Source organism: Hyla sarda, chromosome 6, assembly GCF_029499605.1.
Source record: "Hyla sarda isolate aHylSar1 chromosome 6, aHylSar1.hap1, whole genome shotgun sequence".
NCBI lineage: Eukaryota > Metazoa > Chordata > Amphibia > Anura > Hylidae > Hyla > Hyla sarda.
Genome location: NC_079194.1, coordinates 272,336,752 through 272,363,345, shown reverse-complemented (window position 1 = coordinate 272,363,345; position 26,594 = coordinate 272,336,752). Strand labels below are relative to the sequence as shown.

Below are 26,594 nucleotides of genomic sequence, written 5' to 3'. Positions count from 1 at the left end.
AGCTCCGAAACGTGTTTTTGCTTCTTCTATATATAATTTGGTATCAATCCTATTGATGATTTGCTATTACTTATGAGTCTTGTCTGCTCCTTAGAAACAAATGAATCAAGTGCACCATTATTTCCTTTATACTTTTCAGACAATTGACGGGTTCCTGCCTAGGATAACAGGTACAGCTTTGACAGGATGCAGTTCTGCTCCCTGAACTACCCCTAAAGGGGTGATATGCATGAACCCAAGGGGGAAACCAGGTGAGAGTCCAAGTGCCTTTTCTAGATATAATTTTGTGCCTAAAGGGTGATATGCATGAACCCAAGGGGGAAACCAGGTGAGAGTCCACTGCTTATTTTTGACTTTCATCCACAGAGTTACACGAGGCGCTGTTATCCTGCCTTTTTGTCTTCTCCTTTTATTGACTTCTGAGTGTAAAGTAGACATGATAACCACTATACTATGAAACCTTGACTGTGGCAGAACTTGACAATATACATTGAAATTCAATCGATGATCCAGCAAAAAGTAAAAAATAGACTGGTTTCACAAAAGGGAGAACACAACGAAATCAATGTGTAAAGCAGACCTTATGACCATAACGTTATGAAAACTTGGATTTTTTTTAAATTGTAAACAATAATATCATGACACAATCCTTTGTATTCCCTATTTAATAAGATTTAAGCCTTGACTCTTTAAAAGCTTAGAATGGATTTAATTAGCGATAACTATGAGCAAGTAGGTTATGCAGTTCGACTCAGATTGCCATATACAACAAAATCTTATCATAATCTCTTAAAAATTATTTTGTATAAACCAGTTTGGTTTCACTGGGGAACGAACCCAGGACATTCTGCATGTAAAACAGACGTGATAACCACTACACTATGAAACCGCGACAGACATAGAAATTAGCGATAACTATGAGCAAGTAGGTTATGCAGTTCGACTTAGTATGCCACATACAACAAAATGTAATCATAAACTAAGTTGAACTGCATAACCTACTTGTTGATAGTTATCACCAATTTCTGTCGTGGTTTCATAGTGTAGTGGTTATCACGTCTGCTTTACACGCAGAAGGTCCTGGGTTCAATCCCCAGTGAAACCAACCTCGTTAATACAAAATATTTTTAAGAGTTTATGATTACATTTTGTTGTTTGAGGCATACTAAGTAGAACTGCATAACCTACTTGTTCATAGTTATCACTAATTTCTGTGTCTGTCACGGTTTCATAGTGTAGTGGTTATCACGTCTGCTTTAAAAAGAATTTTGTATTAACGAGGTTGGATTCACTGGAGATTGAACCCAGGACCTTGAGCTCCGAAACGTGTTTTTGCCTTTTCTATATATAATTTGGTATCAATCCTATTGATGATTTGCTATTACTTATGAGTCTTGTCTGCTCCTTTGAAACAAATGAATCAAGTGCACCATTATTTCCTTTATAATTTTTAGACGATTGATGGGTTCCTGCCTAGGATAACAGGTACAGCACTGACACGATGCAGTTCTGCTCCCTGAACTACCCCTAAAGGGGTGACATGCATGAACCCAAGGGGGAAACCAGGTGAGAGTCCACTGCTTATTGCTTTTAAGTGTCTGACTTTCATCCACAGAGTTACACGAGGCGCTGTCATCCTGACATTTTGTGCCTAAAGGGATGATATGCATGAAGCCAAGGGGGAAACCAGGTGAGAGTCCACTGCTTATTGCTTTTAAGTGTCTGACTTTCAACCACAGAGTTACACGAGGCGCTGTTATCCTGCCTTTTTGTCTTCTCCTTTTATTAGCTTCTGAGTGTAAAGCAGACATGATAACCACAATACTATGAAACCTTGACTGTGGCAGAACTTGACAATATACATTGAAATTCAATCGATGATCCAGCGAAAAGTAAAAAAATAGACTGGTTTCACAAAAGGGAGAACACAACGAAATCAATGTGTAAAGCAGACCTTATGACCATAACGCTATGAAAACTTGGATTTTTTTTTTAATTGTAGACAATAATATCATGACACAAGCCTTTGTATTCCCTATTTAATAAGATCTAAGCCTTGACTCTTTAAAAGCTTAGAATGGGTTGGTTTCACTGGGGATTGAACCCAGGACCTTCTGCGTGTAAAGCAGACGTGATAGCCACTACACTATGAAACCGCGACAGACATAGAAATTAGCGATAACTATGAACAAGTAGGTTATGCAGTTCTACTTAGTATGCCATATACAACAAAATGTAATCATAAAAAGAATTTTGTACTAAGAGGTTGGATTTACTGGGGATTGAACCCAGGACCCTCTGCGTGCAAAGCAGCCATGATAACCACTACACTATGAAACCGTGACAGACACAAAATTAGCGATAACTATGAGCAAGTAGGTTATGCTGTATGACTTAGTATGCCATATACAACAAAATGTAATCATAAAAATAATTTTGTATTAACGAGGTTGGTTTCACTGGGGATTGAACCAAGGACCTTCTGCGTGTAAAGCAGACGTGATAGCCACTACACTATGAAACCGCGACAGACATAGAAATTAGCGATAACTATGAACAAGTAGGTTATGCAGTTCTACTTAGTACGCCATATACAACAAAATGTAATCATAAAAAGAATTTTGTACTAATGAGGTTGGTTTCACTGGGGATTGAACCCAGGACCTTCTGCGTGTAAAGCAGACGTGATAACCACTACACTATGAAACCGTGACAGACACAGAAATTAGCGATAACCATGAGCAAGTAGGTTATGCAATTCGACTTAGTATGCCATATACAACAAAATGTAATCATAAACTCTTTAAAAGAATTTTGTATAAACGAGTTTGGTTTCACTGGGGATTGAACCCAGGACCTTGAGCTCCGAAACGTGTTTTTGCTTCTTCTATATATAATTTGGTATCAATCCTATTGATGATTTGCTATTACTTATGAGTCTTGTCTGCTCCTTAGAAACAAATGAATCAAGTGCACCATTATTTCCTTTATACTTTTCAGACAATTGACGGGTTCCTGCCTAGGATAACAGGTACAGCACTGACAGGATGCAGTTCTGCTCCCTGAACTACCCCTAAAGGGGTGATATGCATGAACCCAAGGGGGAAACCAGGTGAGAGTCCGAGTGCCTTTTCTAGATATAATTTTGTGCCTAAAGGGGTGATATGCATGAACCCAAGGGGGAAACCAGGTGAGAGTCCACTGCTTATTTTTGACTTTCATCCACAGAGTTACACGAGGCGCTGTTATCCTGCCTTTTTGTCTTCTCCTTTTATTGACTTCTGAGTGTAAAGTAGACATGATAACCACTATACTATGAAACCTTGACTGTGGCAGAACTTGACAATATACATTGAAATTCAATCGATGATCCAGCAAAAAGTAAAAAATAGACTGGTTTCACAAAAGGGAGAACACAACGAAATCAATGTGTAAAGCAGACCTTATGACCATAACGTTATGAAAACTTGGATTTTTTTTAAATTGTAAACAATAATATCATGACACAATCCTTTGTATTCCCTATTTAATAAGATTTAAGCCTTGACTCTTTAAAAGCTTAGAATGGATTTAATTAGCGATAACTATGAGCAAGTAGGTTATGCAGTTCGACTCAGTTTGCCATATACAACAAAATCTTATCATAATCTCTTAAAAATTATTTTGTATAAACCAGTTTGGTTTCACTGGGGAACGAACCCAGGACATTCTGCATGTAAAACAGACGTGATAACCACTACACTATGAAACCGCGACAGACACAGCAATTAGCGATAACTATGAGCAAGTAGGTTATGCAGTTCGACTTAGTATGCCATATACAACAAAATGTAATCATAAACTAAGTTGAACTGCATAACCTACTTGTTGATAGTTATCACCAATTTCTGTATCTGTCGTGGTTTCATAGTGTAGTGGTTATCACGTCTGCTTTACACGCAGAAGGTCCTGGGTTCAATCCCCAGTGAAACCAACCTCGTTAATACAAAATATTTTTTAAGAGTTTATGATTACATTTTGTTGTTTGAGGCATACTAAGTAGAACTGCATAACCTACTTGTTCATAGTTATCACTAATTTCTGTGTCTGTCACGGTTTCATAGTGTAGTGGTTATCACGTCTGCTTTAAAAAGAATTTTTTATTAACGAGGTTGGATTTACTGGAGATTGAACCCAGGACCTTGAGCTCCGAAACGTGTTTTTGCCTTTTCTATATATAATTTGGTATCAATCCTATTGATGATTTGCTATTACTTATGAGTCTTGTCTGCTCCTTTGAAACAAATGAATCAAGTGCACCATTATTTCCTTTATAATTTTTAGACGATTGATGGGTTCCTGCCTAGGTTAACAGGTACAGCACTGACACGATGCAGTTCTGCTCCCTGAACTACCCCTAAAGGGGTGACATGCATGAACCCAAGGGGGAAACCAGGTGAGAGTCCACTGCTTATTGCTTTTAAGTGTCTGACTTTCATCCACAGAGTTACACGAGGCGCTGTCATCCTGACATTTTGTGCCTAAAGGGATGATATGCATGAAGCCAAGGGGGAAACCAGGTGAGAGTCCACTGCTTATTGCTTTTAAGTGTCTGACTTTCAACCACAGAGTTACACGAGGCGCTGTTATCCTGCCTTTTTGTCTTCTCCTTTTATTAGCTTCTGAGTGTAAAGCAGACATGATAACCACAATACTATGAAACCTTGACTGTGGCAGAACTTGACAATATACATTGAAATTCAATCGATGATCCAGCGAAAAGTAAAAAAATAGACTGGTTTCACAAAAGGGAGAACACAACGAAATCAATGTGTAAAGCAGACCTTATGACCATAACGCTATGAAAACTTGGATTTTTTTTTTAATTGTAGACAATAATATCATGACACAAGCCTTTGTATTCCCTATTTAATAACATCTAAGCCTTGACTCTTTAAAAGCTTAGAATGGGTTGGTTTCACTGGGGATTGAACCCAGGACCTTCTGCGTATAAAGCAGATGTGATAGCCACTACACTATGAAACCGCAACAGACATAGAAATTAGCGATAACTATGAACAAGTAGGTTATGCAGTTCTACTTAGTATGCCATATACAACAAATTGTAATCATAAAAAGAATTTTGTACTAACGAGGTTGGTTTCACTGGGGATTGAACCCAGGACCCTCTGCGTGCAAAGCAGCCATGATAACCACTACACTATGAAACCGTGACAGACACAAAATTAGCGATAACTATGAGCAAGTAGGTTATGCTGTATGACTCAGTATGCCATATACAACAAAATGTAATCATAAAAATAATTTTGTATTAACGAGGTTGGTTTCACTGGGGATTGAACCCAGGACCTTCTGCGTGTAAAGCAGACGTGATAACCACTTCACTATGAAACCGTGACAGACACCGAAATTAGCGATAACCATGAGCAAGTAGGTTATGCAATTCGACTTAGTATGCCATATACAACAAAATGTAATCATAAACTCTTAAAAAGAATTTTGTATAAACGAGTTTGGTTTCACTGGGGATTGAACCCAGGACCTTGAGCTCCGAAACGTGTTTTTGCTTCTTCTATATATAATTTGGTATCAATCCTATTGATGATTTGCTATTACTTATGAGTCTTGTCTGCTCCTTAGAAACAAATGAATCAAGTGCACCATTATTTCCTTTATACTTTTCAGACAATTGACGGGTTCCTGCCTAGGATAACAGGTACAGCTTTGACAGGATGCAGTTCTGCTCCCTGAACTACCCCTAAAGGGGTGATATGCATGAACCCAAGGGGGAAACCAGGTGAGAGTCCGAGTGCCTTTTCTAGATATAATTTTGTGCCTAAAGGGGTGATATGCATGAACCCAAGGGGGAAACCAGGTGAGAGTCCACTGCTTATTTTTGACTTTCATCCACAGAGTTACACGAGGCGCTGTTATCCTGCCTTTTTGTCTTCTCCTTTTATTGACTTCTGAGTGTAAAGTAGACATGATAACCACTATACTATGAAACCTTGACTGTGGCAGAACTTGACAATATACATTGAAATTCAATCGATGATCCAGCAAAAAGTAAAAAATAGACTGGTTTCACAAAAGGGAGAACACAACGAAATCAATGTGTAAAGCAGACCTTATGACCATAACGTTATGAAAACTTGGATTTTTTTTAAATTGTAAACAATAATATCATGACACAATCCTTTGTATTCCCTATTTAATAAGATTTAAGCCTTGACTCTTTAAAAGCTTAGAATGGATTTAATTAGCGATAACTATGAGCAAGTAGGTTATGCAGTTCGACTCAGTTTGCCATATACAACAAAATCTTATCATAATCTCTTAAAAATTATTTTGTATAAACCAGTTTGGTTTCACTGGGGAACGAACCCAGGACATTCTGCATGTAAAACAGACGTGATAACCACTACACTATGAAACCGCGACAGACACAGAAATTAGCGATAACTATGAGCAAGTAGGTTGTGCAGTTCGACTTAGTATGCCACATACAACAAAATGTAATCATAAACTAAGTTGAACTGCATAACCTACTTGTTGATAGTTATCACCAATTTCTGTCGTGGTTTCATAGTGTAGTGGTTATCACGTCTGCTCTACACGCAGAAGGTCCTGGGTTCAATCCCCAGTGAAACCAACCTCGTTAATACAAAATATTTTTTAAGAGTTTATGATTACATTTTGTTGTTTGAGGCATACTAAGTAGAACTGCATAACCTACTTGTTCATAGTTATCACTAATTTCTGTGTCTGTCCCGGTTTCACAGTGTAGTGGTTATCACCCAGGACCTTCTGCGTGTAAAGCAGACGTGATAGCCACTACACTATGAAACCGCGACAGACATAGAAATTAGTGATAACTATGAACAAGTAGGTTATGCAGTTCTACTTAGTATGCCATATACAACAAAATGTAATCATAAAAAGAATTTTGTACTAAGAGGTTGGTTTTACTGGGGATTGAACCCAGGACCCTCTGCGTGCAAAGCAGCCATGATAACCACTACACTATGAATCCGTGACAGACACAAAATTAGCGATAACTATGAGCAAGTAGGTTATGCTGTATGACTTAGTATGCCATATACAACAAAATGTAATCATAAAAATAATTTTGTATTAACGAGGTTGGTTTCACTGGGGATTGAACCAAGGACCTTCTGCGTGTAAAGCAGACGTGATAACCACTACACTATGAAACCGTGACAGACACAGAAATTAGCGACAACCATGAGCAAGTAGGTTATGCAATTCGACTTAGTATGCCATATACAACAAAATGTAATCATAAACTCTTAAAAAGAATTTTGTATAAACGAGTTTGGTTTCACTGGGGATTGAACCCAGGACCTTGAGCTCCGAAACGTGTTTTTGCTTCTTCTATATATAATTTGGTATCAATCCTATTGATGATTTGCTATTACTTATGAGTCTTGTCTGCTCCTTAGAAACAAATGAATCAAGTGCACCATTATTTCCTTTATACTTTTCAGACAATTGACGGGTTCCTGCCTAGGATAACAGGTACAGCACTGACAGGATGCAGTTCTGCTCCCTGAACTACCCCTAAAGGGGTGATATGCATGAACCCAAGGGGGAAACCAGGTGAGAGTCCGAGTGCCTTTTCTAGATATAATTTTGTGCCTAAAGGGGTGATATGCATGAACCCAAGGGGGAAACCAGGTGAGAGTCCACTGCTTATTTTTGACTTTCATCCACAGAGTTACACGAGGCGCTGTTATCCTGCCTTTTTGTCTTCTCCTTTTATTGACTTCTGAGTGTAAAGTAGACATGATAACCACTATACTATGAAACCTTGACTGTGGCAGAACTTGACAATATACATTGAAATTCAATCGATGATCCAGCAAAAAGTAAAAAATAGACTGGTTTCACAAAAGGGAGAACACAACGAAATCAATGTGTAAAGCAGACCTTATGACCATAACGTTATGAAAACTTGGATTTTTTTTAAATTGTAAACAATAATATCATGACACAATCCTTTGTATTCCCTATTTAATAAGATTTAAGCCTTGACTCTTTAAAAGCTTAGAATGGATTTAATTAGCGATAACTATGAGCAAGTAGGTTATGCAGTTCGACTCAGTTTGCCATATACAACAAAATCTTATCATAATCTCTTAAAAATTATTTTGTATAAACCAGTTTGGTTTCACTGGGGAACGAACCCAGGACATTCTGCATGTAAAACAGACGTGATAACCACTACACTATGAAACCGCGACAGACACAGCAATTAGCGATAACTATGAGCAAGTAGGTTATGCAGTTCGACTTAGTATGCCATATACAACAAAATGTAATCATAAACTAAGTTGAACTGCATAACCTACTTGTTGATAGTTATCACCAATTTCTGTATCTGTCGTGGTTTCATAGTGTAGTGGTTATCACGTCTGCTTTACACGCAGAAGGTCCTGGGTTCAATCCCCAGTGAAACCAACCTCGTTAATACAAAATATTTTTTAAGAGTTTATGATTACATTTTGTTGTTTGAGGCATACTAAGTAGAACTGCATAACCTACTTGTTCATAGTTATCACTAATTTCTGTGTCTGTAACGGTTTCATAGTGTAGTGGTTATCACGTCTGCTTTAAAAAAAAATTTGTATTAACGAGGTTGGATTCACTGGAGATTGAACCCAGGACCTTGAGCTCCGAAACGTGTTTTTGCCTTTTCTATATATAATTTGGTATCAATCCTATTGATGATTTGCAATTACTTATGAGTCTTGTCTGCTCCTTTGAAACAAATGAATCAAGTGCACCATTATTTCCTTTATACTTTTTAGACGATTGATGGGTTCCTGCCTAGGATAACAGGTACAGCACTGACACGATGCAGTTCTGCTCCCTGAACTACCCCTAAAGGGGTGACATGCATGAACCCAAGGGGGAAACCAGGTGAGAGTCCACTGCTTATTGCTTTTAAGTGTCTGACTTTCATCCACAGAGTTACACGAGGCGCTGTCATCCTGAAATTTTGTGCCTAAAGGGATGATATGCATGAAGCCAAGGGGGAAACCAGGTGAGAGTCCACTGCTTATTGCTTTTAAGTGTCTGACTTTCAACCACAGAGTTACACGAGGCGCTGTTATCCTGCCTTTTTGTCTTCTCCTTTTATTAGCTTCTGAGTGTAAAGCAGACATGATAACCACAATACTATGAAACCTTGACTGTGGCAGAACTTGACAATATACATTGAAATTAAATCGATGATCCAGCGAAAAGTAAAAAAATAGACTGGTTTCACAAAAGGGAGAACACAACGAAATCAATGTGTAAAGCAGACCTTATGACCATAACGCTATGAAAACTTGGATTTTTTTTTTAATTGTAGACAATAATATCATGACACAAGCCTTTGTATTCCCTATTTAATAACATCTTTGACTCTTTAAAAGCTTAGAATGGGTTGGTTTCACTGGGGATTGAACCCAGGACCTTCTGCGTATAAAGCAGATGTGATAGCCACTACACTATGAAACCGCAACAGACATAGAAATTAGCGATAACTATGAACAAGTAGGTTATGCAGTTCTACTTAGTATGCCATATACAACAAATTGTAATCATAAAAAGAATTTTGTACTAACGAGGTTGGTTTCACTGGGGATTGAACCCAGGACCCTCTGCGTGCAAAGCAGACATGATAACCACTACACTATGAAACCGTGACAGACACAAAATTAGCGATAACTATGAGCAAGTAGGTTATGCTGTATGACTCAGTATGCCATATACAACAAAATGTAATCATAAAAATAATTTTGTATTAACGAGGTTGGTTTTACTGGGGATTGAACCCAGGACCTTCTGCGTGTAAAGCAGACGTGATAACCACTTCACTATGAAACCGTGACAGACACAGAAATTAGCGATAACCATGAGCAAGTAGGTTATGCAATTCGACTTAGTATGCCATATACAACAAAATGTAATCATAAACTCTTAAAAAGAATTTTGTATAAACGAGTTTGGTTTCACTGGGGATTGAACCCAGGACCTTGAGCTCCGAAACGTGTTTTTGCTTCTTCTATATATAATTTGGTATCAATCCTATTGATGATTTGCTATTACTTATGAGTCTTGTCTGCTCCTTAGAAACAAATGAATCAAGTGCACCATTATTTCCTTTATACTTTTCAGACAATTGACGGGTTCCTGCCTAGGATAACAGGTACAGCTTTGACAGGATGCAGTTCTGCTCCCTGAACTACCCCTAAAGGGGTGATATGCATGAACCCAAGGGGGAAACCAGGTGAGAGTCCGAGTGCCTTTTCTAGATATAATTTTGTGCCTAAAGGGGTGATATGCATGAACCCAAGGGGGAAACCAGGTGAGAGTCCACTGCTTATTTTTGACTTTCATCCACAGAGTTACACGAGGCGCTGTTATCCTGCCTTTTTGTCTTCTCCTTTTATTGACTTCTGAGTGTAAAGTAGACATGATAACCACTATACTATGAAACCTTGACTGTGGCAGAACTTGACAATATACATTGAAATTCAATCGATGATCCAGCAAAAAGTAAAAAATAGACTGGTTTCACAAAAGGGAGAACACAACGAAATCAATGTGTAAAGCAGACCTTATGACCATAACGTTATGAAAACTTGGAATTTTTTTTAAATTGTAAACAATAATATCATGACACAATCCTTTGTATTCCCTATTTAATAAGATTTAAGCCTTGACTCTTTAAAAGCTTAGAATGGATTTAATTAGCGATAACTATGAGCAAGTAGGTTATGCAGTTCGACTCAGTTTGCCATATACAACAAAATCTTATCATAATCTCTTAAAAATTATTTTGTATAAACCAGTTTGGTTTCACTGGGGAACGAACCCAGGACATTCTGCATGTAAAACAGACGTGATAACCACTACACTATGAAACCGCGACAGACACAGAAATTAGCGATAACTATGAGCAAGTAGGTTATGCAGTTCGACTTAGTATGCCACATACAACAAAATGTAATCATAAACTAAGTTGAACTGCATAACCTACTTGTTGATAGTTATCACCAATTTCTGTCGTGGTTTCATAGTGTAGTGGTTATCACGTCTGCTTTACACGCAGAAGGTCCTGGGTTCAATCCCCAGTGAAACCAACCTCGTTAATACAAAATATTTTTTAGGAGTTTATGATTACATTTTGTTGTTTGAGGCATACTAAGTAGAACTGCATAACCTACTTGTTCATAGTTATCACTAATTTCTGTGTCTGTCACGGTTTCATAGTGTAGTGGTTATCACGTCTGCTTTAAAAAGAATTTTGTATTAACGAGGTTGGATTCACTGGAGATTGAACCCAGGACCTTGAGCTCCGAAACGTGTTTTTGCCTTTTCTATATATAATTTGGTATCAATCCTATTGATGATTTGCTATTGCTTATGAGTCTTGTCTGCTCCTTTGAAACAAATGAATCAAGTGCACCATTATTTCCTTTATACTTTTTAGACGATTGATGGGTTCCTGCCTAGGATAACAGGTACAGCACTGACACGATGCAGTTCTGCTCCCTGAACTACCCCTAAAGGGGTGACATGCATGAACCCAAGGGGGAAACCAGGTGAGAGTCCACTGCTTATTGCTTTTAAGTGTCTGACTTTCATCCACAGAGTTACACGAGGCGCTGTCATCCTGACATTTTGTGCCTAAAGGGATGATATGCATGAAGCCAAGGGGGAAACCAGGTGAGAGTCCACTGCTTATTGCTTTTAAGTGTCTGACTTTCAACCACAGAGTTACACGAGGCGCTGTTATCCTGCCTTTTTGTCTTCTCCTTTTATTAGCTTCTGAGTGTAAAGCAGACATGATAACCACAATACTATGAAACCTTGACTGTGGCAGAACTTGACAATATACATTGAAATTCAATCGATGATCCAGCGAAAAGTAAAAAAATAGACTGGTTTCACAAAAGGGAGAACACAACGAAATCAATGTGTAAAGCAGACCTTATGACCATAACGCTATGAAAACTTGGATTTTTTTTTTAAATTGTAGACAATAATATCATGACACAAGCCTTTGTATTCCCTATTTAATAAGATCTAAGCCTTGACTCTTTAAAAGCTTAGAATGGGTTGGTTTCACTGGGGATTGAACCCAGGACCTTCTGCGTGTAAAGCAGACGTGATTGCCACTACACTATGAAACCGCGACAGACATAGAAATTAGCGATAACTATGAACAAGTAGGTTATGCAGTTCTACTTAGTATGCCATATATAACAAAATGTAATCATAAAAAGAAGTTTGTACTAAGAGGTTGGTTTTACTGGGGATTGAACCCAGGACCCTATGCGTGCAAAGCAGCCATGATAACCACTACACTATGAAACCGTGACAGACACAAAATTGGCGATAACTATGAGCAAGTAGGTTATGCTGTATGACTTAGTATGCCATATACAACAAAATGTAATCATAAAAATGATTTTGTATTAACGAGGTTGGTTTCACTGGGGATTGAACCCAGGACCTTCTGCGTGTAAAGCAGACGTGATAGGCACTACACTATGAAACCGCGACAGACATAGAAATTAGCGATAACTACGAACAATTAGGTTATGCAGTTCTACTTAGTATGCCATATACAACAAAATGTAATCATAAAAAGAATTTTGAACTAATGAGGTTGGTTTCACTGGGGATTGAACCCAGGACCTTGAGCTCCGAAACGTGTTTTTGCTTCTTCTATATATAATTTGGTATCAATCCTATTGATGATTTGCTATTACTTATGAGTCTTGTCTGCTCCTTAGAAACAAATGAATCAAGTGCACCATTATTTCCTTTATACTTTTCAGACAATTGACGGGTTCCTGCCTAGGATAACAGGTACAGCACTGACAGGATGCAGTTCTGCTCCCTGAACTACCCCTAAAGGGGTGATATGCATGAACCCAAGGGGGAAACCAGGTGAGAGTCCGAGTGCCTTTTCTAGATATAATTTTGTGCCTAAAGGGGTGATATGCATGAACCCAAGGGGGAAACCAGGTGAGAGTCCACTGCTTATTTTTGACTTTCATCCACAGAGTTACACGAGGCGCTGTTATCCTGCCTTTTTGTCTTCTCCTTTTATTGACTTCTGAGTGTAAAGTAGACATGATAACCACTATACTATGAAACCTTGACTGTGGTAGAACTTGACAATATACATTGAAATTCAATCGATGATCCAGCAAAAAGTAAAAAATAGACTGGTTTCACAAAAGGGAGAACACAACGAAATCAATGTGTAAAGCAGACCTTATGACCATAACGTTATGAAAACTTGGATTTTTTTTAAATTGTAAACAATAATATCATGACACAATCCTTTGTATTCCCTATTTAATAAGATTTAAGCCTTGACTCTTTAAAAGCTTAGAATGGATTTAATTAGCGATAACTATGAGCAAGTAGGTTATGCAGTTCGACTCAGTTTGCCATATACAACAAAATCTTATCATAATCTCTTAAAAATTATTTTGTATAAACCAGTTTGGTTTCACTGGGGAACGAACCCAGGACATTCTGCATGTAAAACAGACGTGATAACCACTACACTATGAAACCGCGACAGACACAGCAATTAGCGATAACTATGAGCAAGTAGGTTATGCAGTTCGACTTAGTATGCCATATACAACAAAATGTAATCATAAACTAAGTTGAACTGCATAACCTACTTGTTGATAGTTATCACCAATTTCTGTATCTGTCGTGGATTCATAGTGTAGTGGTTATCACGGCTGCTTTACACGCAGAAGGTCCTGGGTTCAATCCCCAGTGAAACCAACCTCGTTAATACAAAATATTTTTTAAGAGTTTATGATTACATTTTGTTGTTTGAGGCATACTAAGTAGAACTGCATAACCTACTTGTTCATAGTTATCACTAATTTCTGTGTCTGTCACGGTTTCATAGTGTAGTGGTTATCACGTCTGCTTTAAAAAAAAATTTGTATTAACGAGGTTGGATTCACTGGAGATTGAACCCAGGACCTTGAGCTCCGAAACGTGTTTTTGCCTTTTCTATATATAATTTGGTATCAATCCTATTGATGATTTGCTATTACTTATGAGTCTTGTCTGCTCCTTTGAAACAAATGAATCAAGTGCACCATTATTTCCTTTATACTTTTTAGACGATTGATGGGTTCCTGCTTAGGATAACAGGTACAGCACTGACACGATGCAGTTCTGCTCCCTGAACTACCCCTAAAGGGGTGACATGCATGAACCCAAGGGGGAAACCAGGTGAGAGTCCACTGCTTATTGCTTTTAAGTGTCTGACTTTCATCCACAGAGTTACACGAGGCGCTGTCATCCTGACATTTTGTGCCTAAAGGGATGATATGCATGAAGCCAAGGGGGAAGCCAAGGGGGAAACCAGGTGAGAGTCCACTGCTTATTGCTTTTAAGTGTCTGACTTTCAACCACAGAGTTACACGAGGCGCTGTTATCCTGCCTTTTTGTCTTCTCCTTTTATTAGCTTCTGAGTGTAAAGCAGACATGATAACCACAATACTATGAAACCTTGACTGTGGCAGAACTTGACAATATACATTGAAATTCAATCGATGATCCAGCGAAAAGTAAAAAAATAGACTGGTTTCACAAAAGGGAGAACACAACGAAATCAATGTGTAAAGCAGACCTTATGACCATAACGCTATGAAAACTTGGATTTTTTTTTTAATTGTAGACAATAATATCATGACACAAGCCTTTGTATTCCCTATTTAATAACATCTAAGCCTTGACTCTTTAAAAGCTTAGAATGGGTTGGTTTCACTGGGGATTGAACCCAGGACCTTCTGCGTATAAAGCAGATGTGATAGCCACTACACTATGAAACCGCAACAGACATAGAAATTAGCGATAACTATGAACAAGTAGGTTATGCAGTTCTACTTAGTATGCCACATACAACAAATTGTAATCATAAAAAGAATTTTGTACTAACGAGGTTGGTTTCACTGGGGATTGAACCCAGGTCCCTCTGCGTGCAAAGCAGACATGATAACCACTACACTATGAAACCGTGACAGACACAAAATTAGCGATAACTATGAGCAAGTAGGTTATGCTGTATGACTCAGTATGCCATATACAACAAAATGTAATCATAAAAATAATTTTGTATTAACGAGGTTAGTTTCACTGGGGATTGAACCCAGGACCTTCTGCGTGTAAAGCAGACGTGATAACCACTTCACTATGAAACCGTGACAGACACAGAAATTAGCGATAACCATGAGCAAGTAGGTTATGCAATTCGACTTAGTATGCCATATACAACAAAATGTAATCATAAACTCTTAAAAAGAATTTTGTATAAACGAGTTTGGTTTCACTGGGGATTGAACCCAGGACCTTGAGCTCCGAAACGTGTTTTTGCTTCTTCTATATATAATTTGGTATCAATCCTATTGATGATTTGCTATTACTTATGAGTCTTGTCTGCTCCTTAGAAACAAATGAATCAAGTGCACCATTATTTCCTTTATACTTTTCAGACAATTGACGGGTTCCTGCCTAGGATAACAGGTACAGCTTTGACAGGATGCAGTTCTGCTCCCTGAACTACCCCTAAAGGGGTGATATGCATGAACCCAAGGGGGAAACCAGGTGAGAGTCCAAGTGCCTTTTCTAGATATAATTTTGTGCCTAAAGGGTGATATGCATGAACCCAAGGGGGAAACCAGGTGAGAGTCCACTGCTTATTTTTGACTTTCATCCACAGAGTTACACGAGGCGCTGTTATCCTGCCTTTTTGTCTTCTCCTTTTATTGACTTCTGAGTGTAAAGTAGACATGATAACCACTATACTATGAAACCTTGACTGTGGCAGAACTTGACAATATACATTGAAATTCAATCGATGATCCAGCAAAAAGTAAAAAATAGACTGGTTTCACAAAAGGGAGAACACAACGAAATCAATGTGTAAAGCAGACCTTATGACCATAACGTTATGAAAACTTGGATTTTTTTTAAATTGTAAACAATAATATCATGACACAATCCTTTGTATTCCCTATTTAATAAGATTTAAGCCTTGACTCTTTAAAAGCTTAGAATGGATTTAATTAGCGATAACTATGAGCAAGTAGGTTATGCAGTTCGACTCAGTTTGCCATATACAACAAAATCTTATCATAATCTCTTAAAAATTATTTTGTATAAACCAGTTTGGTTTCACTGGGGAACGAACCCAGGACATTCTGCATGTAAAACAGACGTGATAACCACTACACTATGAAACCGCGACAGACACAGCAATTAGCGATAACTATGAGCAAGTAGGTTATGCAGTTCGACTTAGTATGCCATATACAACAAAATGTAATCATAAACTAAGTTGAACTGCATAACCTACTTGTTGATAGTTATCACCAATTTCTGTATCTGTCGTGGTTTCATAGTGTAGTGGTTATCACGTCTGCTTTACACGCAGAAGGTCCTGGGTTCAATCCCCAGTGAAACCAACCTCGTTAATACAAAATATTTTTTAAGAGTTTATGATTACATTTTGTTGTTTGAGGCATACTAAGTAGAACTGCATAACCTACTTGTTCATAGTTATCACTAATTTCTGTGTCTGTCACGGTTTCACAGTGTAGTGGTTATCACGTCTGCTTTAAAAAGAATTTTGTATTAACGAGGTTGGATTCACTGGAGATTGAACCCAGGACCTTGAGCTCCGAAACGTGTTTTTGCCTTTTCTATATATAATTTGGTATCAATCCTATTGATGATTTGCTATTACTTATGAGTCTTGTCTGCTCCTTTGAAACAAATGAATCAAGTGCACCATTATTTCCTTTATAATTTTTAGACGATTGATGGGTTCCTGCCTAGGATAACAGGTACAGCACTGACACGATGCAGTTCTGCTCCCTGAACTACCCCTAAAGGGGTGACATGCATGAACCCAAGGGGGAAACCAGGTGAGAGTCCACTGCTTATTGCTTTTAAGTGTCTGACTTTCATCCACAGAGTTACACGAGGCGCTGTCATCCTGACATTTTGTGCCTAAAGGGATGATATGCATGAAGCCAAGGGGGAAACCAGGTGAGAGTCCACTGCTTATTGCTTTTAAGTGTCTGACTTTCAACCACAGAGTTACACGAGGCGCTGTTATCCTGCCTTTTTGTCTTCTCCTTTTATTAGCTTCTGAGTGTAAAGCAGACATGATAACCACAATACTATGAAACCTTGACTGTGGCAGAACTTGACAATATACATTGAAATTCAATCGATGATCCAGCGAAAAGTAAAAAAATAGACTGGTTTCACAAAAGGGAGAACACAACGAAATCAATGTGTAAAGCAGACCTTATGACCATAACGCTATGAAAACTTGGATTTTTTTTTTAATTGTAGACAATAATATCATGACACAAGCCTTTGTATTCCCTATTTAATAAGATCTAAGCCTTGACTCTTTAAAAGCTTAGAATGGGTTGGTTTCACTGGGGATTGAACCCAGGACCTTCTGCGTGTAAAGCAGACGTGATAGCCACTACACTATGAAACCGCGACAGACATAGAAATTAGCGATAACTATGAACAAGTAGGTTATGCAGTTCTACTTAGTATGTCATATACAACAAAATGTAATCATAAAAAGAATTTTGTACTAAGAGGTTGGTTTTACTGGGGATTGAACCCAGGACCCTCTGCGTGCAAAGCAGCCATGATAACCACTACACTATGAAACCTTGACAGACATAAAATTAGCGATAACTATGAGCAAGTAGGTTATGCTGTATGACTTAGTATGCCATATACAACAAAATGTAATCATAAAAATAATTTTGTATTAACGAGGTTGGTTTCACTGGGGATTGAACCCAGGACCTTCTGCGTATAAAGCAGACGTGATAGCTACTACACTATGAAACCACAACAGACATAGAAATTAGCGATAACTATGAACAAGTAGGTTATACAGTTCTACTTAGTATGCCATATACAACAAAATGTAATCATAAAAAGAATTTTGTACTAATGAGGTTGGTTTCACTGGGGATTGAACCCAGGACCTTCTGCGTGTAAAGCAGACGTGATATCCACTTCACTATGAAACCGTGACAGACATAGAAATTAGCGATAACCATGAGCAAGTAGGTTATGCAATTCGACTTAGTATGCCATATACAACAAAATGTAATCATAAACTCTTAAAAAGAATTTTGTATAAACGAGTTTGGTTTCACTGGGGATTGAACCCAGGACCTTGAGCTCCGAAACGTGTTTTTGCTTCTTCTATATATAATTTGGTATCAATCCTATTGATGATTTGCTATTACTTATGAGTCTTGTCTGCTCCTTAGAAACAAATGAATCAAGTGCACCATTATTTCCTTTATACTTTTCAGACAATTGACGGGTTCCTGCCTAGGATAACAGGTACAGCACTGACAGGATGCAGTTCTGCTCCCTGAACTACCCCTAAAGGGGTGATATGCATGAACCCAAGGGGGAAACCAGGTGAGAGTCCGAGTGCCTTTTCTAGATATAATTTTGTGCCTAAAGGGGTGATATGCATGAACCCAAGGGGGAAACCAGGTGAGAGTCCACTGCTTATTTTTGACTTTCATCCACAGAGTTACACGAGGCGCTGTTATCCTGCCTTTTTGTCTTCTCCTTTTATTGACTTCTGAGTGTAAAGTAGACATGATAACCACTATACTATGAAACCTTGACTGTGGCAGAACTTGACAATATACATTGAAATTCAATCGATGATCCAGCAAAAAGTAAAAAATAGACTGGTTTCACAAAAGGGAGAACACAACGAAATCAATGTGTAAAGCAGACCTTATGACCATAACGTTATGAAAACTTGGATTTTTTTTAAATTGTAAACAATAATATCATGACACAATCCTTTGTATTCCCTATTTAATAAGATTTAAGCCTTGACTCTTTAAAAGCTTAGAATGGATTTAATTAGCGATAACTATGAGCAAGTAGGTTATGCAGTTCGACTCAGTTTGCCATATACAACAAAATCTTATCATAATCTCTTAAAAATTATTTTGTATAAACCAGTTTGGTTTCACTGGGGAACGAACCCAGGACATTCTGCATGTAAAACAGACGTGATAACCACTACACTATGAAACCCCGACAGACACAGCAATTAGCGATAACTATGAGCAAGTAGGTTATGCAGTTCGACTTAGTATGCCATATACAACAAAATGTAATCATAAACTAAGTTGAACTGCATAACCTACTTGTTGATAGTTATCACCAATTTCTGTATCTGTTGTGGTTTCATAGTGTAGTGGTTATCATGTCTGCTTTACACGCAGAAGGTCCTGGGTTCAATCCCCAGTGAAACCAACCATGTCAATACAAAATATTTTTTAAGAGTTTATGATTACATTTTGTTGTTTGAGGCATACTAAGTAGAACTGCATAACCTACTTGTTCATAGTTATCACTAATTTCTTTGTCTGTCACGGTTTCATAGTGTAGTGGTTATCACGTCTGCTTTAAAAAGAATTTTGTATTAACGAGGTTGGATTCACTGGAGATTGAACCCAGGACCTTGAGCTCCGAAACGTGTTTTTGCCTTTTCTATGTATAATTTGGTATCAATCCTATTGATGATTTGCTATTACTTATGAGTCTTGTCTGCTCCTTTGAAACAAATGAATCAAGTGCACCATTATTTCCTTTATACTTTTTAGACGATTGATGGGTTCCTGCCTAGGATAACAGGTACAGCACTGACACGATGCAGTTCTGCTCCCTGAACTACCCCTAAAGGGGTGACATGCATGAACCCAAGGGGGAAACCAGGTGAGAGTCCACTGCTTATTGCTTTTAAGTGTCTGACTTTCATCCACAGAGTTACACGAGGCGCTGTCATCCTGACATTTTGTGCCTAAAGGGATGATATGCATGAAGCCAAGGGGGAAACCAGGTGAGAGTCCACTGCTTATTGCTTTTAAGTGTCTGACTTTCAACCACAGAGTTACACGAGGCGCTGTTATCCTGCCTTTTTGTCTTCTCCTTTTATTAGCTTCTGAGTGTAAAGCAGACATGATAACCACAATACTATGAAACCTTGACTGTGGCAGAACTTGACAATATACATTGAAATTCAATCGATGATCCAGCGAAAAGTAAAAAAATAGACTGGTTTCACAAAAGGGAGAACACAACGAAATCAATGTGTAAAGCAGACCTTATGACCATAACGCTATGAAAACTTGGATTTTTTTTTAATTGTAGACAATAATATCATGACACAAGCCTTTGTATTCCCTATTTAATAAGATCTAAGCCTTGACTCTTTAAAAGCTTAGAATGGGTTGGTTTCACTGGGGATTGAACCCAGGACCTTCTGCGTGTAAAGCAGACGTGACAGCCACTACACTATGAAACCGCGACAGACATAGAAATTAGCGATAACTATGAACAAGTAGGTTATGCAGTTCTACTTAGTATGCCATATACAACAAAATGTAATCATAAAAAGAATTTTGTACTAAAAGGTTGGTTTTACTGGGGATTGAACCCAGGACCCTCTGCGTGCAAAGCAGCCATGATAACCACTACACTATGAAACCGTGACAGACACAAAATTAGCGATAACTATGAGCAAGTAGGTTATGCTGTATGACTTAGTATGCCATATACAACAAAATGTAATCATAAAAATAATTTTGTATTAACGAGGTTGGTTTCACTGGGGATTGAACCCAGGACCTTCTGCGTGTAAAGCAGACGTGATAGCCACTACACTATGAAACCGCGACAGACATAGAAATTAGCGATAACTATGAACAAGTAGGTTATGCAGTTCTACTTAGTATGCCATAGACAACAAATTGTAATCATAAAAAGAATTTTGCACTAACGAGGTTGGTTTCACTGGGGATTGAACCCAGGACCCTCTGCGTGCAAAGCAGACATGATAACCACTACACTATGAAACCGTGACAGACACAAAATTAGCGATAACTATGAGCAAGTAGGTTATGCTGTATGACTTAGTATGCCATATACAACAAAATGTAATCATAAAAATAATTTTGTATTAACGAGGTTGGTTTCACTGGGGATTGAACCCAGGACCTTCTGCGTGTAAAGCAGACGTGATAACCACTACACTATGAAACCGTGACAGACACAGAAATTAGCGATAACCATGAGCAAGTAGGTTATGCAATTCGACTTAGTATGCCATATACAACAAAATGTAATCATAAACTCTTAAAAATAATTTTGTATAAACGAGTTTGGTTTCACTGGGGATTGAACCCAGGACCTTGAGCTCCGAAACGTGTTTTTGCTTCTTCTATATATAATTTGGTATCAATCCTATTGATGATTTGCTATTACTTATGAGTCTTGTCTGCTCCTTAGAAACAAATGAATCAAGTGCACCATTATTTCCTTTATACTTTTCAGACAATTGACGGGTTCCTGCCTAGGATAACAGGTACAGCACTGACAGGATGCAGTTCTGCTCCCTGAACTACCCCTAAAGGGGTGATATGCATGAACCCAAGGGGGAAACCAGGTGAGAGTCCGAGTGCCTTTTCTAGATATAATTTTGTGCCTAAAGGGGTGATATGCATGAACCCAAGGGGGAAACCAGGTGAGAGTCCACTGCTTATTTTTGACTTTCATCCACAGAGTTACACGAGGCGCTGTTATCCTGCCTTTTTGTCTTCTCCTTTTATTGACTTCTGAGTGTAAAGTAGACATGATAACCACTATACTATGAAACCTTGACTGTGGCAGAACTTGACAATATACATTGAAATTCAATCGATGATCCAGCAAAAAGTAAAAAATAGACTGGTTTCACAAAAGGGAGAACACAACGAACTCAATGTGTAAAGCAGACCTTATGACCATAACGTTATGAAAACTTGGATTTTTTTTAAATAGTAAACAATAATATCATGACACAATCCTTTGTATTCCCTATTTAATAAGATTTAAGCCTTGACTCTTTAAAAGCTTAGAATGGATTTAATTAGCGATAACTATGAGCAAGTAGGTTATGCAGTTCGACTCAGTTTGCCATATACAACAAAATCTTATCATAATCTCTTAAAAATTATTTTGTATAAACCAGTTTGGTTTCACTGGGGAACGAACCCAGGACATTCTGCATGTAAAACAGACGTGATAACCACTACACTATGAAACCGCGACAGACACAGCAATTAGCGATAACTATGAGCAAGTAGGTTATGCAGTTCGACTTAGTATGCCATATACAACAAAATGTAATCATAAACTAAGTTGAACTGCATAACCTACTTGTTGATAGTTATCACCAATTTCTGTATCTGTTATGGTTTCATAAAGTAGTGGTTATCACGTCTGCTTTACACGCAGAAGGTCCTGGGTTCAATCCCCAGTGAAACCAACCTCGTTAATACAAAATATTTTTTAAGAGTTTATGATTACATTTTGTTGTTTGAGGCATACTAAGTAGAACTGCATAACCTACTTGTTCATAGTTATCACTAATTTCTGTGTCTGTCACGGTTTCATAGTGTAGTGGTTATCACGTCTGCTTTAAAAAGAATTTTGTATTAACGAGGTTGGATTCACTGGAGATTGAACCCAGGACCTTGAGCTCCGAAACGTGTTTTTGCCTTTTCTATATATAATTTGGTATCAATCCTATTGATGATTTGCAATTACTTATGAGTCTTGTCTGCTCCTTTGAAACAAATGAATCAAGTGCACCATTATTTCCTTTATACTTTTTAGACGATTGATGGGTTCCTGCCTAGGATAACAGGTACAGCACTGACACGATGCAGTTCTGCTCCCTGAACTACCCCTAAAGGGGTGACATGCATGAACCCAAGGGGGAAACCAGGTGAGAGTCCACTGCTTATTGCTTTTAAGTGTCTGACTTTCATCCACAGAGTTACACGAGGCGCTGTCATCCTGAAATTTTGTGCCTAAAGGGATGATATGCATGAAGCCAAGGGGGAAACCAGGTGAGAGTCCACTGCTTATTGCTTTTAAGTGTCTGACTTTCAACCACAGAGTTACACGAGGCGCTGTTATCCTGCCTTTTTGTCTTCTCCTTTTATTAGCTTCTGAGTGTAAAGCAGACATGATAACCACAATACTATGAAACCTTGACTGTGGCAGAACTTGACAATATACATTGAAATTAAATCGATGATCCAGCGAAAAGTAAAAAAATAGACTGGTTTCACAAAAGGGAGAACACAACGAAATCAATGTGTAAAGCAGACCTTATGACCATAACGCTATGAAAACTTGGATTTTTTTTTTAATTGTAGACAATAATATCATGACACAAGCCTTTGTATTCCCTATTTAATAACATCTAAGCCTTGACTCTTTAAAAGCTTAGAATGGGTTGGTTTCACTGGGGATTGAACCCAGGACCTTCTGCGTATAAAGCAGATGTGATAGCCACTACACTATGAAACCGCAACAGACATAGAAATTAGCGATAACTATGAACAAGTAGGTTATGCAGTTCTACTTAGTATGCCACATACAACAAATTGTAATCATAAAAAGAATTTTGTACTAACGAGGTTGGTTTCACTGGGGATTGAACCCAGGTCCCTCTGCGTGCAAAGCAGACATGATAACCACTACACTATGAAACCGTGACAGACACAAAATTAGCGATAACTATGAGCAAGTAGGTTATGCTGTATGACTCAGTATGCCATATACAACAAAATGTAATCATAAAAATAATTTTGTATTAACGAGGTTAGTTTCACTGGGGATTGAACCCAGGACCTTCTGCGTGTAAAGCAGACGTGATAACCACTTCACTATGAAACCGTGACAGACACAGAAATTAGCGATAACCATGAGCAAGTAGGTTATGCAATTCGACTTAGTATGCCATATACAACAAAATGTAATCATAAACTCTTAAAAAGAATTTTGTATAAACGAGTTTGGTTTCACTGGGGATTGAACCCAGGACCTTGAGCTCCGAAACGTGTTTTTGCTTCTTCTATATATAATTTGGTATCAATCCTATTGATGATTTGCTATTACTTATGAGTCTTGTCTGCTCCTTAGAAACAAATGAATCAAGTGCACCATTATTTCCTTTATACTTTTCAGACAATTGACGGGTTCCTGCCTAGGATAACAGGTACAGCTTTGACAGGATGCAGTTCTGCTCCCTGAACTACCCCTAAAGGGGTGATATGCATGAACCCAAGGGGGAAACCAGGTGAGAGTCCAAGTGCCTTTTCTAGATATAATTTTGTGCCTAAAGGGTGATATGCATGAACCCAAGGGGGAAACCAGGTGAGAGTCCACTGCTTATTTTTGACTTTCATCCACAGAGTTACACGAGGCGCTGTTATCCTGCCTTTTTGTCTTCTCCTTTTATTGACTTCTGAGTGTAAAGTAGACATGATAACCACTATACTATGAAACCTTGACTGTGGCAGAACTTGACAATATACATTGAAATTCAATCGATGATCCAGCAAAAAGTAAAAAATAGACTGGTTTCACAAAAGGGAGAACACAACGAAATCAATGTGTAAAGCAGACCTTATGACCATAACGTTATGAAAACTTGGATTTTTTTTAAATTGTAAACAATAATATCATGACACAATCCTTTGTATTCCCTATTTAATAAGATTTAAGCCTTGACTCTTTAAAAGCTTAGAATGGATTTAATTAGCGATAACTATGAGCAAGTAGGTTATGCAGTTCGACTCAGTTTGCCATATACAACAAAATCTTATCATAATCTCTTAAAAATTATTTTGTATAAACCAGTTTGGTTTCACTGGGGAACGAACCCAGGACATTCTGCATGTAAAACAGACGTGATAACCACTACACTATGAAACCGCGACAGACACAGCAATTAGCGATAACTATGAGCAAGTAGGTTATGCAGTTCGACTTAGTATGCCATATACAACAAAATGTAATCATAAACTAAGTTGAACTGCATAACCTACTTGTTGATAGTTATCACCAATTTCTGTATCTGTCGTGGTTTCATAGTGTAGTGGTTATCACGTCTGCTTTACACGCAGAAGGTCCTGGGTTCAATCCCCAGTGAAACCAACCTCGTTAATACAAAATATTTTTTAAGAGTTTATGATTACATTTTGTTGTTTGAGGCATACTAAGTAGAACTGCATAACCTACTTGTTCATAGTTATCACTAATTTCTGTGTCTGTCACGGTTTCACAGTGTAGTGGTTATCACGTCTGCTTTAAAAAGAATTTTGTATTAACGAGGTTGGATTCACTGGAGATTGAACCCAGGACCTTGAGCTCCGAAACGTGTTTTTGCCTTTTCTATATATAATTTGGTATCAATCCTATTGATGATTTGCTATTACTTATGAGTCTTGTCTGCTCCTTTGAAACAAATGAATCAAGTGCACCATTATTTCCTTTATAATTTTTAGACGATTGATGGGTTCCTGCCTAGGATAACAGGTACAGCACTGACACGATGCAGTTCTGCTCCCTGAACTACCCCTAAAGGGGTGACATGCATGAACCCAAGGGGGAAACCAGGTGAGAGTCCACTGCTTATTGCTTTTAAGTGTCTGACTTTCATCCACAGAGTTACACGAGGCGCTGTCATCCTGACATTTTGTGCCTAAAGGGATGATATGCATGAAGCCAAGGGGGAAACCAGGTGAGAGTCCACTGCTTATTGCTTTTAAGTGTCTGACTTTCAACCACAGAGTTACACGAGGCGCTGTTATCCTGCCTTTTTGTCTTCTCCTTTTATTAGCTTCTGAGTGTAAAGCAGACATGATAACCACAATACTATGAAACCTTGACTGTGGCAGAACTTGACAATATACATTGAAATTCAATCGATGATCCAGCGAAAAGTAAAAAAATAGACTGGTTTCACAAAAGGGAGAACACAACGAAATCAATGTGTAAAGCAGACCTTATGACCATAACGCTATGAAAACTTGGATTTTTTTTTTAATTGTAGACAATAATATCATGACACAAGCCTTTGTATTCCCTATTTAATAAGATCTAAGCCTTGACTCTTTAAAAGCTTAGAATGGGTTGGTTTCACTGGGGATTGAACCCAGGACCTTCTGCGTGTAAAGCAGACGTGATAGCCACTACACTATGAAACCGCGACAGACATAGAAATTAGCGATAACTATGAACAAGTAGGTTATGCAGTTCTACTTAGTATGTCATATACAACAAAATGTAATCATAAAAAGAATTTTGTACTAAGAGGTTGGTTTTACTGGGGATTGAACCCAGGACCCTCTGCGTGCAAAGCAGCCATGATAACCACTACACTATGAAACCTTGACAGACATAAAATTAGCGATAACTATGAGCAAGTAGGTTATGCTGTATGACTTAGTATGCCATATACAACAAAATGTAATCATAAAAATAATTTTGTATTAACGAGGTTGGTTTCACTGGGGATTGAACCCAGGACCTTCTGCGTATAAAGCAGACGTGATAGCTACTACACTATGAAACCACAACAGACATAGAAATTAGCGATAACTATGAACAAGTAG

At 38.1% G+C, this 26,594-nt stretch overlaps 52 non-coding genes across 52 annotated transcripts; 10 read left to right on the top strand and 42 right to left on the bottom strand.

The window, feature by feature from the left end:
- Positions 1 to 816: 816 nt before the first annotated feature.
- Positions 817 to 889, bottom strand: TRNAV-UAC (transfer RNA valine (anticodon UAC)). The gene has a single exon. It is a non-coding gene; the product is annotated as a tRNA-Val (tRNA).
- A 143-nt stretch (positions 890 to 1,032) lies between these two features.
- On the top strand, positions 1,033 to 1,105 carry TRNAV-UAC (transfer RNA valine (anticodon UAC)). Its single transcript has one exon. It is a non-coding gene; the product is annotated as a tRNA-Val (tRNA).
- Positions 1,106 to 2,083: 978 nt separating this feature from the next.
- TRNAV-UAC (transfer RNA valine (anticodon UAC)) lies at positions 2,084 to 2,156 on the bottom strand. The gene has a single exon. It is a non-coding gene; the product is annotated as a tRNA-Val (tRNA).
- Positions 2,157 to 2,267: 111 nt separating this feature from the next.
- TRNAA-UGC (transfer RNA alanine (anticodon UGC)) lies at positions 2,268 to 2,340 on the bottom strand. Its single transcript has one exon. It is a non-coding gene; the product is annotated as a tRNA-Ala (tRNA).
- Positions 2,341 to 2,451: 111 nt separating this feature from the next.
- On the bottom strand, positions 2,452 to 2,524 carry TRNAV-UAC (transfer RNA valine (anticodon UAC)). Its single transcript has one exon. It is a non-coding gene; the product is annotated as a tRNA-Val (tRNA).
- Positions 2,525 to 2,636: 112 nt separating this feature from the next.
- Positions 2,637 to 2,709, bottom strand: TRNAV-UAC (transfer RNA valine (anticodon UAC)). Its single transcript has one exon. It is a non-coding gene; the product is annotated as a tRNA-Val (tRNA).
- Positions 2,710 to 3,678: 969 nt separating this feature from the next.
- Positions 3,679 to 3,751, bottom strand: TRNAV-UAC (transfer RNA valine (anticodon UAC)). The gene has a single exon. It is a non-coding gene; the product is annotated as a tRNA-Val (tRNA).
- A 149-nt stretch (positions 3,752 to 3,900) lies between these two features.
- On the top strand, positions 3,901 to 3,973 carry TRNAV-UAC (transfer RNA valine (anticodon UAC)). The gene has a single exon. It is a non-coding gene; the product is annotated as a tRNA-Val (tRNA).
- Positions 3,974 to 4,952: 979 nt separating this feature from the next.
- TRNAI-UAU (transfer RNA isoleucine (anticodon UAU)) lies at positions 4,953 to 5,025 on the bottom strand. The gene has a single exon. It is a non-coding gene; the product is annotated as a tRNA-Ile (tRNA).
- Positions 5,026 to 5,137: 112 nt separating this feature from the next.
- On the bottom strand, positions 5,138 to 5,210 carry TRNAA-UGC (transfer RNA alanine (anticodon UGC)). The gene has a single exon. It is a non-coding gene; the product is annotated as a tRNA-Ala (tRNA).
- A 111-nt stretch (positions 5,211 to 5,321) lies between these two features.
- TRNAV-UAC (transfer RNA valine (anticodon UAC)) lies at positions 5,322 to 5,394 on the bottom strand. The gene has a single exon. It is a non-coding gene; the product is annotated as a tRNA-Val (tRNA).
- Positions 5,395 to 6,363: 969 nt separating this feature from the next.
- Positions 6,364 to 6,436, bottom strand: TRNAV-UAC (transfer RNA valine (anticodon UAC)). The gene has a single exon. It is a non-coding gene; the product is annotated as a tRNA-Val (tRNA).
- A 143-nt stretch (positions 6,437 to 6,579) lies between these two features.
- On the top strand, positions 6,580 to 6,652 carry TRNAV-UAC (transfer RNA valine (anticodon UAC)). Its single transcript has one exon. It is a non-coding gene; the product is annotated as a tRNA-Val (tRNA).
- Positions 6,653 to 7,144: 492 nt separating this feature from the next.
- Positions 7,145 to 7,217, bottom strand: TRNAV-UAC (transfer RNA valine (anticodon UAC)). The gene has a single exon. It is a non-coding gene; the product is annotated as a tRNA-Val (tRNA).
- Positions 7,218 to 8,186: 969 nt separating this feature from the next.
- On the bottom strand, positions 8,187 to 8,259 carry TRNAV-UAC (transfer RNA valine (anticodon UAC)). The gene has a single exon. It is a non-coding gene; the product is annotated as a tRNA-Val (tRNA).
- Positions 8,260 to 8,408: 149 nt separating this feature from the next.
- On the top strand, positions 8,409 to 8,481 carry TRNAV-UAC (transfer RNA valine (anticodon UAC)). Its single transcript has one exon. It is a non-coding gene; the product is annotated as a tRNA-Val (tRNA).
- Positions 8,482 to 9,455: 974 nt separating this feature from the next.
- Positions 9,456 to 9,528, bottom strand: TRNAI-UAU (transfer RNA isoleucine (anticodon UAU)). The gene has a single exon. It is a non-coding gene; the product is annotated as a tRNA-Ile (tRNA).
- A 112-nt stretch (positions 9,529 to 9,640) lies between these two features.
- On the bottom strand, positions 9,641 to 9,713 carry TRNAA-UGC (transfer RNA alanine (anticodon UGC)). The gene has a single exon. It is a non-coding gene; the product is annotated as a tRNA-Ala (tRNA).
- A 111-nt stretch (positions 9,714 to 9,824) lies between these two features.
- Positions 9,825 to 9,897, bottom strand: TRNAV-UAC (transfer RNA valine (anticodon UAC)). The gene has a single exon. It is a non-coding gene; the product is annotated as a tRNA-Val (tRNA).
- A 970-nt stretch (positions 9,898 to 10,867) lies between these two features.
- On the bottom strand, positions 10,868 to 10,940 carry TRNAV-UAC (transfer RNA valine (anticodon UAC)). Its single transcript has one exon. It is a non-coding gene; the product is annotated as a tRNA-Val (tRNA).
- A 143-nt stretch (positions 10,941 to 11,083) lies between these two features.
- Positions 11,084 to 11,156, top strand: TRNAV-UAC (transfer RNA valine (anticodon UAC)). The gene has a single exon. It is a non-coding gene; the product is annotated as a tRNA-Val (tRNA).
- A 980-nt stretch (positions 11,157 to 12,136) lies between these two features.
- Positions 12,137 to 12,209, bottom strand: TRNAV-UAC (transfer RNA valine (anticodon UAC)). Its single transcript has one exon. It is a non-coding gene; the product is annotated as a tRNA-Val (tRNA).
- Positions 12,210 to 12,320: 111 nt separating this feature from the next.
- On the bottom strand, positions 12,321 to 12,393 carry TRNAA-UGC (transfer RNA alanine (anticodon UGC)). Its single transcript has one exon. It is a non-coding gene; the product is annotated as a tRNA-Ala (tRNA).
- A 111-nt stretch (positions 12,394 to 12,504) lies between these two features.
- Positions 12,505 to 12,577, bottom strand: TRNAV-UAC (transfer RNA valine (anticodon UAC)). The gene has a single exon. It is a non-coding gene; the product is annotated as a tRNA-Val (tRNA).
- Positions 12,578 to 13,538: 961 nt separating this feature from the next.
- TRNAV-UAC (transfer RNA valine (anticodon UAC)) lies at positions 13,539 to 13,611 on the bottom strand. The gene has a single exon. It is a non-coding gene; the product is annotated as a tRNA-Val (tRNA).
- Positions 13,612 to 13,760: 149 nt separating this feature from the next.
- On the top strand, positions 13,761 to 13,833 carry TRNAV-UAC (transfer RNA valine (anticodon UAC)). The gene has a single exon. It is a non-coding gene; the product is annotated as a tRNA-Val (tRNA).
- A 991-nt stretch (positions 13,834 to 14,824) lies between these two features.
- TRNAI-UAU (transfer RNA isoleucine (anticodon UAU)) lies at positions 14,825 to 14,897 on the bottom strand. Its single transcript has one exon. It is a non-coding gene; the product is annotated as a tRNA-Ile (tRNA).
- A 112-nt stretch (positions 14,898 to 15,009) lies between these two features.
- TRNAA-UGC (transfer RNA alanine (anticodon UGC)) lies at positions 15,010 to 15,082 on the bottom strand. Its single transcript has one exon. It is a non-coding gene; the product is annotated as a tRNA-Ala (tRNA).
- Positions 15,083 to 15,193: 111 nt separating this feature from the next.
- Positions 15,194 to 15,266, bottom strand: TRNAV-UAC (transfer RNA valine (anticodon UAC)). Its single transcript has one exon. It is a non-coding gene; the product is annotated as a tRNA-Val (tRNA).
- A 968-nt stretch (positions 15,267 to 16,234) lies between these two features.
- TRNAV-UAC (transfer RNA valine (anticodon UAC)) lies at positions 16,235 to 16,307 on the bottom strand. The gene has a single exon. It is a non-coding gene; the product is annotated as a tRNA-Val (tRNA).
- Positions 16,308 to 16,456: 149 nt separating this feature from the next.
- TRNAV-UAC (transfer RNA valine (anticodon UAC)) lies at positions 16,457 to 16,529 on the top strand. Its single transcript has one exon. It is a non-coding gene; the product is annotated as a tRNA-Val (tRNA).
- A 979-nt stretch (positions 16,530 to 17,508) lies between these two features.
- TRNAV-UAC (transfer RNA valine (anticodon UAC)) lies at positions 17,509 to 17,581 on the bottom strand. The gene has a single exon. It is a non-coding gene; the product is annotated as a tRNA-Val (tRNA).
- A 111-nt stretch (positions 17,582 to 17,692) lies between these two features.
- Positions 17,693 to 17,765, bottom strand: TRNAA-UGC (transfer RNA alanine (anticodon UGC)). Its single transcript has one exon. It is a non-coding gene; the product is annotated as a tRNA-Ala (tRNA).
- A 111-nt stretch (positions 17,766 to 17,876) lies between these two features.
- TRNAI-UAU (transfer RNA isoleucine (anticodon UAU)) lies at positions 17,877 to 17,949 on the bottom strand. The gene has a single exon. It is a non-coding gene; the product is annotated as a tRNA-Ile (tRNA).
- A 112-nt stretch (positions 17,950 to 18,061) lies between these two features.
- Positions 18,062 to 18,134, bottom strand: TRNAV-UAC (transfer RNA valine (anticodon UAC)). Its single transcript has one exon. It is a non-coding gene; the product is annotated as a tRNA-Val (tRNA).
- A 969-nt stretch (positions 18,135 to 19,103) lies between these two features.
- On the bottom strand, positions 19,104 to 19,176 carry TRNAV-UAC (transfer RNA valine (anticodon UAC)). Its single transcript has one exon. It is a non-coding gene; the product is annotated as a tRNA-Val (tRNA).
- A 149-nt stretch (positions 19,177 to 19,325) lies between these two features.
- Positions 19,326 to 19,398, top strand: TRNAV-UAC (transfer RNA valine (anticodon UAC)). Its single transcript has one exon. It is a non-coding gene; the product is annotated as a tRNA-Val (tRNA).
- Positions 19,399 to 20,376: 978 nt separating this feature from the next.
- Positions 20,377 to 20,449, bottom strand: TRNAV-UAC (transfer RNA valine (anticodon UAC)). Its single transcript has one exon. It is a non-coding gene; the product is annotated as a tRNA-Val (tRNA).
- Positions 20,450 to 20,560: 111 nt separating this feature from the next.
- TRNAA-UGC (transfer RNA alanine (anticodon UGC)) lies at positions 20,561 to 20,633 on the bottom strand. Its single transcript has one exon. It is a non-coding gene; the product is annotated as a tRNA-Ala (tRNA).
- Positions 20,634 to 20,744: 111 nt separating this feature from the next.
- TRNAV-UAC (transfer RNA valine (anticodon UAC)) lies at positions 20,745 to 20,817 on the bottom strand. The gene has a single exon. It is a non-coding gene; the product is annotated as a tRNA-Val (tRNA).
- Positions 20,818 to 20,929: 112 nt separating this feature from the next.
- On the bottom strand, positions 20,930 to 21,002 carry TRNAA-UGC (transfer RNA alanine (anticodon UGC)). Its single transcript has one exon. It is a non-coding gene; the product is annotated as a tRNA-Ala (tRNA).
- A 111-nt stretch (positions 21,003 to 21,113) lies between these two features.
- Positions 21,114 to 21,186, bottom strand: TRNAV-UAC (transfer RNA valine (anticodon UAC)). Its single transcript has one exon. It is a non-coding gene; the product is annotated as a tRNA-Val (tRNA).
- Positions 21,187 to 22,155: 969 nt separating this feature from the next.
- Positions 22,156 to 22,228, bottom strand: TRNAV-UAC (transfer RNA valine (anticodon UAC)). Its single transcript has one exon. It is a non-coding gene; the product is annotated as a tRNA-Val (tRNA).
- A 149-nt stretch (positions 22,229 to 22,377) lies between these two features.
- Positions 22,378 to 22,450, top strand: TRNAV-UAC (transfer RNA valine (anticodon UAC)). Its single transcript has one exon. It is a non-coding gene; the product is annotated as a tRNA-Val (tRNA).
- A 979-nt stretch (positions 22,451 to 23,429) lies between these two features.
- On the bottom strand, positions 23,430 to 23,502 carry TRNAI-UAU (transfer RNA isoleucine (anticodon UAU)). Its single transcript has one exon. It is a non-coding gene; the product is annotated as a tRNA-Ile (tRNA).
- Positions 23,503 to 23,614: 112 nt separating this feature from the next.
- TRNAA-UGC (transfer RNA alanine (anticodon UGC)) lies at positions 23,615 to 23,687 on the bottom strand. The gene has a single exon. It is a non-coding gene; the product is annotated as a tRNA-Ala (tRNA).
- A 111-nt stretch (positions 23,688 to 23,798) lies between these two features.
- TRNAV-UAC (transfer RNA valine (anticodon UAC)) lies at positions 23,799 to 23,871 on the bottom strand. Its single transcript has one exon. It is a non-coding gene; the product is annotated as a tRNA-Val (tRNA).
- Positions 23,872 to 24,839: 968 nt separating this feature from the next.
- Positions 24,840 to 24,912, bottom strand: TRNAV-UAC (transfer RNA valine (anticodon UAC)). Its single transcript has one exon. It is a non-coding gene; the product is annotated as a tRNA-Val (tRNA).
- Positions 24,913 to 25,061: 149 nt separating this feature from the next.
- TRNAV-UAC (transfer RNA valine (anticodon UAC)) lies at positions 25,062 to 25,134 on the top strand. Its single transcript has one exon. It is a non-coding gene; the product is annotated as a tRNA-Val (tRNA).
- A 979-nt stretch (positions 25,135 to 26,113) lies between these two features.
- TRNAV-UAC (transfer RNA valine (anticodon UAC)) lies at positions 26,114 to 26,186 on the bottom strand. Its single transcript has one exon. It is a non-coding gene; the product is annotated as a tRNA-Val (tRNA).
- Positions 26,187 to 26,297: 111 nt separating this feature from the next.
- Positions 26,298 to 26,370, bottom strand: TRNAA-UGC (transfer RNA alanine (anticodon UGC)). Its single transcript has one exon. It is a non-coding gene; the product is annotated as a tRNA-Ala (tRNA).
- A 111-nt stretch (positions 26,371 to 26,481) lies between these two features.
- Positions 26,482 to 26,554, bottom strand: TRNAI-UAU (transfer RNA isoleucine (anticodon UAU)). Its single transcript has one exon. It is a non-coding gene; the product is annotated as a tRNA-Ile (tRNA).
- Positions 26,555 to 26,594: the final 40 nt, after the last annotated feature.